General features: G+C 48.0%; 2 long non-coding RNA genes across 2 annotated transcripts; both read right to left on the bottom strand.

Moving 5' to 3' along the window:
* Nucleotides 1-414: 414 nt before the first annotated feature.
* Nucleotides 415-1197, bottom strand: LOC118561178. The gene is made up of 3 exons (XR_004929840.1): nucleotides 1141-1197; nucleotides 951-1065; nucleotides 415-883 (listed from the first exon to the last, which is right to left on the bottom strand). It is a non-coding gene; the product is annotated as an uncharacterized LOC118561178 (long non-coding RNA).
* Nucleotides 1198-6706: 5509 nt separating this feature from the next.
* Nucleotides 6707-7583, bottom strand: LOC118561179. Its single transcript, XR_004929841.1, has 3 exons — nucleotides 7412-7583; nucleotides 7222-7336; nucleotides 6707-7154 (listed from the first exon to the last, which is right to left on the bottom strand). It is a non-coding gene; the product is annotated as an uncharacterized LOC118561179 (long non-coding RNA).
* Between the last annotated feature and the right edge of the window lie 1598 nt (nucleotides 7584-9181).

Here is a 9181-nt window from a genome sequence, read left to right as displayed (position 1 = left end):
AGCTATGAACCGCACTTCCATGAAGCCCAATCAGCATCCCGCGCTCATCTTAAAAGCAACTTCAAATCCACGTCTCAACCTGCTAACCAGCAAGCGCAAACAGCATCGCATCATGTCGGATTTCGAATCAGATGTCCGATTCAACCCACCCCCAACCCCTTCTCCACCATCGTACCTGAGTTCATCTAGCTTCCATGACGTTCCTCCATCCTCAACCCATCAGAGTGTTTTCTCCCTATCTTCAGCACTCCCTATCACCTCGTTATTGGTCCAGCAGAAGACCACCATGTTGGGCCCGGTTCTGCCAGAGGTTTATTCCCAAAGGGGAGTTTTTCCTCTCCATATTCGCTTCAAGCTTGCTCATCATGGACACTTCATGCAAACCTGTGTTTATCAAGTTGGACATGTGACCAGCCGAGGGGTTGATCTTTTAGACAAGACGCACCAGAGCACGGAGTAGTCTACAATGATTTATTAACCAATTTCATTAAAACATTTTTCTTTTAAAACATGGCCTCAGGCCCACTACTCAACCCCTAGAAGGAAAAGGCATCAAAACAAGGACAAGGTAAATTACTCCTAAAAATGAAAACAAAACATGCAATGCAAAAAAAATAAATTAGTAAGTCAAAACAAAGGAAAACAAACAAATTAGTAATTTAAATAATAAGCAAACAAACGGCAAAGAAAAGAACACAACCACTGCAAATGATGGGACAAATTGTCGTTGTCTGACTTCTAATGTCCTTTCATGGGGTCAGAGGAGTCGTGCCCCGCTCGTTCGGCCAGCCCAAGCGTCAGCAGGCTCCGTCGGGAGCGGCCCACACAAAACCGGCAAGACAAGACAGCAGGAGCGTCCAAGTGCTGCAACTCCAAACGAATCCTAAATTAGAGAACTTGTTAACCCTGGATGCAGGTAAGATAAATTAAGTTCTAAACAGGTAGCTTACCCAGATGTGGTGACACAGCCAACCAGGGAGGGAGCGGATCAGCAGGCGAGGGCCGGATGGAAGCCACTCGCCGCACCAACCTCCAACTGCAGCCGCCAACGGCAGCCGCGCAACGCTGCAGAAACGCACGGCAGGTATTGCACCAGAACCCGACAACAATCCCAGCCCAGACGGCAAAAACGGCACTTACTATTCTGGATGAGTGAATCGAGCACACCAGCCACTCGAGGAGCCGACATACAGTAAAGGAAACAAGGCACACGCACCTCGCAGCAGACTGCTCAGCTTTAAAGCTATCTGCCCCGCCCACCAATCAATTGCTACACCTGGTGTGTGTGGTTGGGAGGGCGGAACACCATCCCACCACATTCTACCCCCCGGTGTTGCATCGTTGCCCCGACGATGAACCTACAAACCTCAGCACCAAGGACGAAAAACTGCTAACTGGGAGTTGGAGACTGGCTGACTAGATCCTGCAGTATAACCCACAGGTCGAGGAAGGTGATGGACATTCGAATGCTGACCAGCCCTGGAACGAACAGTGTGACGCAAGGGTAGAGGAGCTGTCTCAGAAATTTGAGCAGGGTGACCATGTCCTGAGGCAACCTGTGGAGACAACCTTGGAGCTGCAGAGGTGGATGGTACTGAAGTATCGGGAACCAATAAGCACAAATCATCCTCCAAAGAGTCATCCAGCCCCCCTGAAGGCACGGTAGGTTTTAACTGCAGGGGTACTGGTGTAGTCTCTGGCCCGACCCGAGCCTTAAGCATGTCACGATGCACCTTTCGAGTTCTCTGCAAATCACCTACAGGAGCCACAGTATAAACCGGCCCTCCAGCTGTTGGAGCTCTCACGACTTGATGGATAACCGGGCTAAAGAGGTCCTGGATTTTATGGCGACCTCTAGCACTATGATCACGCAGGTAAACCCACTGTCCCTCCTGCAATGAAACCTCCCGGATGCCCTGATCATGATGCTCTTTTCTACGCCCTGCAGCTGCCAACAAGTGATCCTGAGCATGACGGAACGCCATAGTTAACCTGGTCTGATGCTCAGCCAGCCAGTCCACCACTTCACCTGGTGCAGGGTCCCGAATGCGACCCAACAAGAAATCCACAGGCAGGTGAGGTTCACGGCCAAACATAAGAAAAAAAGGAGACTCGCCAGTGCTCTGATGAGGGGTAGTGTTATAACAGAAGAGCACTTGTGGAAGACAGGAAGCCCAATCCCGTTTCCTAGACATTGGTAAAGTGCGCAGCAGATTATGAAGTGTTCTATTAAAGCGCTCACACTGCCCGTTTCCAGCAGGGTGGTAAGGGGTAGTGCACGACTTTTTAACCCCATACAGGTTACAGAGCTGCTGAATTAACGCACTCTCAAAACTCCGACCCTGATCTGAATGAATGCGACTTGGAATCCCAAATCTAAAGAACCATTCAGTGAGCAAAATCTGGGCAACAGTGGCTGCCTTCTGATCCCGAGTTGGAACAGCAATGGTGTACTTACTAAATACATCAGTAATTACAAGAACGTTTTCCAGACCATTTTGTGAAGGTTCCAACATGGTAAAATCCATGGCAACAATCTCGTTTGGCCGAGAAGCCAACAAATGACTCATGAAAGTGCCAGAGCTAGATGGTACATTTTTAGCAACCTGGCACCGTTGACACTCTTGTACCCACTTTTTGATGTCATTAGACATCCCAGGCCAGTAACAGCGCTGCCGTACCAACTCTGTGGTGCGCTCCACACCCTGGTGTCCATGCTCTTGATGTAATTGAGTCAGAACGTCCGGTTTAAGAACTGACGGCAAAACCAGCTGTAAGACCTCCTCATCACCATCTGACCGATGGACCCGACGGTACACCACCCCATCTCTCTCCACGAGACGACCCCACTGTCTCAAAAGAACCAAGGATAATTTGGGAAAGCGCTGCCTCTCCTCAGGAGTAGGATAAACCTGCCTCCTCCAAAAACCCAAAATGTCCTTCAGGAGAGGATCAGCTTCCTGCAAAGCACAAAGATCAGACAAAGAATGAGACAGCAAAACAGTCACCATAGATTGGGTTACTGATAATGGAGCAGGACATGGGGCACACTGAAGAACATCTGGGACAGAGGTACATGACAAGAGTTCTGCCAGGCTGGCACCTGATGTTGGCTGGCGGGAGAGTGCATCAGCATTATTATTGCTGCGTCCAGAACGATACTTAATATCGAAATCAAAAGCAGCAAGTTGAGCAACCCAACGGTGCTCCATGGCACCAAGCTTGGCAGACTGAAAATAACTCAACGGGTTGTTATCTGTGTAAACCATACACCGGTGGCCCAAAAGATACTCCCGGAACTTCTCAGTCATGGCCCATTTTAATGCCAGAAACTCCAACTTCATGGAGCTATAATTAGCCATGTTACGCTCTGAAGGTTTAAGACCTCGACTGGCATATGCAACGGGCCTCACTCCATCCTCTGTTTCCTGTGACAGTACTGCCCCGAGTCCACTGTGACTGGCATCAGTCTCTAGAATGAAGGGACGTGAAAAATCAGCATATGCCAACACTGGTGCAGATATTAATTTAACTTTTAAGGCCTCAAAGCTCTCCTCACACTCTGATGTCCAAGCAGATTGAAAAGCTTGGCCAGACCCCTTCCTGGGCTTTGTGCCCACTTGTTGTGCCACCAGCCTATGAAGAGGACCCGCTAGCCTAGCAAAACCCTCCACAAAACGCCTGTAATAACTTGCAAAGCCCAAAAAGGAGCGAAGCTCTGAAACATGTGTGGGACGTGGCCATTTAGCCACTGCTTCAGTCTTGGCTGGGTCTGTAGCTACACCTTTATCTGAGATAAGGTGCCCCAAGTATTTAACCTGTCGCTTGAAAAATGAACACTTTTCAAGCTTTACCTTCAGACCTTCTCTCTGGAGCCGAGCAAGAACCGTTTCCAGACGCTCAATGTGCTGGGAGACTGAACCTGAAAACACAATGATGTCATCCAAATACAAAAGAAGAGACTGGCACTGCTGGTCCCCAAACATCCTCTGCATAAGACGCTGAAAGGTACTAGGTGCATTACAAAGTCCAAAGGGCATACGGTTCCACTCAAAGAGTCCAAATGGCGTACAAAAAGCAGTTTTTGACTTGTCCTGTTCGGATACAGGAACCTGATTGTACCCACTGGCTAGATCTAGGGTGGAAAACCACTGGGCCCCAGAAAGATGGTCCAGGCTTTCCTCAATGCGAGGCAATGGAAAAGCATCTTTTCTCGTCTTGCTGTTAAGCTGACGGTAATCTACACACATACGCAGGCTGCCGTCTTTCTTCCTAACAAGAACGATGGGAGAGGCATAAGGACTGCTGCTCTCCCTTATTACCTGGTTCTGTAGGAGCTGGTTGATGTGCGACTTGGCAACCTCGTACTCTGAGGGAGGGATACGTCGGTACCTCTGCCTGACCGGGACATCATCAAACAGGGGAATGTCATGGGAAACCAGATTAGTGCACCCCAAGTCACCTTCATGGGCAGAAAAGACAGAGCTGTACTGCTGTAGAAGCGACTGGACCTGCCTTTGTTCAGTTTCGGTCAGGCAGACAAGTCAACAGACTCAAGCAAACTCTGTTCTGGACCAAGAGCGACCTGAGAAGAAACTGTAGCACAGGGCCTTATTTCTGTCACATCACGGGGCAGGCTAACCACTTCCGTTCGACTCAACAAACCAAGGTGAGATCGGGGATAGAGTACAACATCAGTAGTTCCAAAATTTAGGACAGGAACATATGCAGTACCGTGCACAGCCTGAATAAGACATGGAGAGGCTAATAAGCCAGCTGGTAAGCCGGACTCCGGAGGCTCAAACAATAAAACCTGACCAGCAAGTTGTTCAGGGCAGGTTGCAGCTACGAATTTCATAACCCCACCCGTTATCCTCACTGGTCGAGGGCCCCGGACCCTAACAGCACCAGTCAACTGTGCTGGGGACTTAGCTGCTGCTTGATGACACTGCTGCAGGGCCTCCACAACTGGACCAGGGGACTGTGTTACTGAAGGTAAATCAAAGAAAGAGCCTCCATGTGCCCCAAAAAGTTCTTGGTAGACACGATTAATTATGTTCATTCCCAAAATGCCAGGAACAGAAGAACCAACATTAATGGGGTCCTTCACAACCAGAATTCCACAATGAGGAAGCACTTTGTCACACAGAGTGACATCCAACTCTAAATAGCCAATGTATGGGATGGAAAGACCATTGGCTGCACGAAGCTGCAGCCAGTGACATGACTGAAGGCTATCATGCCCCAATGATGCAAAATGTTCCTGAAAACAGCTCTCTGTGATTGTCGACACCATGGAACCTGTATCCACTAAACAAGTAAGAGACACCATTCATGACGACATCGATGACTGGGCAGGGTGCCAACAATTTTGACGCGGCTGCTGTTTGCGAGCCTGCTATTACCCCACCTGAGCTGTGGCTCGACAGCTCAGTGGGTGCTAGTTTTCCGCCTGGTTAACATTAGCTGGCCTTGCCACAGAGTTAACCCTGGCACGAACCCGCTCACCATCACACTCTCTGGCAAAGTGACCCGGCTGTTGGCACCTGTGGCAGACCACAGAACCTGGACGAGGATGCTGCACCTGTGGTAAAGAAGTCTGCAGAGAAGCAATACACTGGGTGAGTTGATTAATCTGTTCTTGTTGCTGTTTTAGAAGTTCCCTTAACTCACTAAACTCAGAGCAGCCAGCAGTAGGTGGAGTTAGCCGAGAGCTGCCATACACCCCGTACTGCAGCGCATAAGTAGATGGGAGGGAATAACTACGCTCCCCAGCGCCACCTGGAAACCCTTGCCTCTCCCACCGAATTGCCTCCCCACGCACATCCAACAAGGTGGCAGTGGGATGACCCCGAACATACTGCTTAAGTTCCCGGCGGAGAGCACTATCCAACACATATTCTACAAACTGGTCACGCAGCAGAACATCAGCATTCAACAACCCATCAGGAGCATTCTGCTTAACTGGTTCCATAAGGGCCATCAATGCTAGGGAAAACTGCAACAGTGTTTCCTCCTCTTGCTGCTTCCTAGAAAAAAATGCATGCTGAATAGTTACGTAGGACTCGGTACAACCATACAACTCCCTCAAAATAGCCAAGATCTTAGCTGGATCATTCCTCTCTGCACTGGTGCGGTACTTTATTTCCTCCCTTGCTTCCCCCTCTAGATGATCAAAAAGGAAGAAAGCCTGGTCTGCTGTTGACAAATGGCGGGCCCGAATACATGATTGGGCCTCCTCGATCCACTCACCAATCCCAATGCCAGTCCTACCATCGAACATGGGACATCGCCGGTCCCTGGGCACAATCACCAACCGCTCAGCAACTACAGCTCCAGCAGGCATGACACCACCAGCTACAGCTGGGGAAGGAGCGGCGCCCAGCGAACCTCCAACTGTCACATGCCGCCGACCAACTCCATCCACTGGGCGGCCTGCCACCTCCTCCATACCTACAGGGGAAAACTACCAAAAGGAAACTCAAGAACCAAAAGAAACAGTGAAAATAAATCCTGAACCCACAGTTAAGTCTTCCTTGGATAGCTACTGCTGTCTTGTCTTACACCACCATAAAAAAAACACAGCTAAGACCCTAAACACACACAAAAAATAAATAAAATAAAAAAACAAAGACAAGTCCGTGTTCAATGGTGCGATCCTGTCGACGACGCCAAATGTGACCAGCCGAGGGGTTGATCTTTTAGACAAGACGCACCAGAGCACGGAGTAGTCTACAATGATTTATTAACCAATTTCATTAAAACATTTTTCTTTTAAAACATGGCCTCAGGCCCACTACTCAACCCCTAGAAGGAAAAGGCATCAAAACAAGGACAAGGTAAATTACTCCTAAAAATGAAAACAAAACATGCAATGCAAAAAAAATAAATTAGTAAGTCAAAACAAAGGAAAACAAACAAATTAGTAATTTAAATAATAAGCAAACAAACGGCAAAGAAAAGAACACAACCACTGCAAATGATGGGACAAATTGTCGTTGTCCGACTTCTAATGTCCTTTCATGGGGTCAGAGGAGTCGTGCCCCGCTCGTTCGGCCAGCCCAAGCGTCAGCAGGCTCCGTCGGGAGCGGCCCACACAAAACCGGCAAGACAAGACAGCAGGAGCGTCCAAGTGCTGCAACTCCAAACGAATCCTAAATTAGAGAACTTGTTAACCCTGGATGCAGGTAAGATAAATTAAGTTCTAAACAGGTAGCTTACCCAGATGTGGTGACACAGCCAACCAGGGAGGGAGCGGATCAGCAGGCGGGGGCCGGATGGAAGCCACTCGCCGCACCAACCTCCAACTGCAGCCGCCAACGGCAGCCGCGCAACGCTGCAGAAACGCACGGCAGGTATTGCACCAGAACCCGACAACAATCCCAGCCCAGACGGCAAAAACGGCACTTACTATTCTGGATGAGTGAATCGAGCACACCAGCCACTCGGGGAGCCGACATACAGTAAAGGAAACAAGGCACACGCACCTCGCAGCAGACTGCTCAGCTTTAAAGCTATCTGCCCCGCCCACCAATCAATTGCTACACCTGGTGTGTGTGGTTGGGAGGGCGGAACACCATCCCACCACAGACATCTATCTTAACACTAGAAGTCCCAGAGAATTTCAGTTTTCTTGCAAGCCCCCCTCCCCTCTTCAAGTTTGTGTATTCACTCTACCTTGCTAACTATCCCTATTGTAATCCAAATAACCTGTGACGGGTCCTAGTTCCTGAGCTGAGAACAGGTCATAGCCATGCTTTTCCAACAAGGCAGGGCAGAGCCTATTTATATTGTCCATTCACCAACAGACTCATTTATATTGTAAAGCTCACTATGTGAAAGAAAGAACAACTTAGAGAATAATTGTATTTTGTCTTGTCTCGCCTTTTTATGTCATTCAACATTTCAGCTTAGAAAATGACAAGAAGTATGACTTCAGTATTGGAGTAACATTGATTTCACCCAAGGAAAAGCACTACATATAAAGCTACAACTGTCCCATTTAGCAGTTTCCACAAACCCAAGGTGAGTCCTTCCTGCATTTGTGACAGGTATACTTTGTGCAGTGCACACAACGCTCAGTGCTGTGGTTCCTGTTGCAAAGATTGCGCACCTGGCTCTGTGTTGTTTTACCATGAAAACGTCTCTTCATCTCACGATGCTGTCTCATCTTTTCTTCTTGTATTGCCTTTTCCTGCATAAACCTGTTACAAAGTTCATCAAATTGTCCATAGTTACAGTCCTGCCCTGGTCCATAAATGGCTCCATCAGTTTTACAACAACGTTCTCAGACAGCCTTTCTCCTGTGGGGTGGGAGGAATCTTTTCCCAAATAGGGGATAGCATTACACATGTATTTTTTGTCCAGATCCACTGCAATCCAAAACTTAATTCCAAATTTATCAGGCTTGGATGCAATGTATTGCAGAAAGGGAGAACGAACCTTTGATGGAAATAACTGCTCATCAACAGGAATATGTTGCCCTGGAATGTAGGACACACACAGTTCTGTACAAACTGTTGCCAGATGTTTGAAATAGCAGCAAATTTATCCGTTTTCACATGTTCCAAACGGTTGTCTTTGTTGTAGAAGTGCATATATTTCATTATCAGGGGCGGATTTCCCATTAGGTGAAACTAGGCAGTTGCCTAGGGTCCCCAAGTTCCTGGGGGCCCCGATTATCCAGCCAGGCTTTGATAATGATGTTGTTCCACCAGACTGAGAGAGTCCAGCATCATCCACTCTGCTGGTAAGCAGTCAGCACAGTGTACTTCCTGAAGATGACCCAGCTCTGGCCAATCAGCTGTCTGATCGTGCACGCTGCTCAATAGTACTGAGAGGACCGCTCCAGGTGAAGAACAGGATCTTGCCAAGAAATGGAGACGGGCACAGATTTACTTCCAGCTATTATTTCATTCAAATAAAAATGGAGAACAGATAAGCAGATCATGGCTTGTCTACTAGAAAAAGGGACAAAAGAAAACATAGAGGAAAACAACAAGAAAAGGTATAAGAGAGGGACAAAAGGTAGAAAAAATAATGTATATCTATTCTATCAAAATTTTTGTATCTGTATATAATGGGTCTGTTTAATGTGTAGTCTTCACAATTCAGAGGGCTCCATGCCTTTCTTTGCCTTGGGCCCCAAATTTCCTAAATCTGCCCCTGTTCATTATGTCTT

This window comes from Fundulus heteroclitus, unplaced genomic scaffold (assembly GCF_011125445.2).
Source record: "Fundulus heteroclitus isolate FHET01 unplaced genomic scaffold, MU-UCD_Fhet_4.1 scaffold_58, whole genome shotgun sequence".
NCBI lineage: Eukaryota > Metazoa > Chordata > Actinopteri > Cyprinodontiformes > Fundulidae > Fundulus > Fundulus heteroclitus.
The sequence above is the reverse complement of the archived record's forward strand: the minus strand, read 5'-3'. Positions and strand labels throughout refer to the sequence as shown.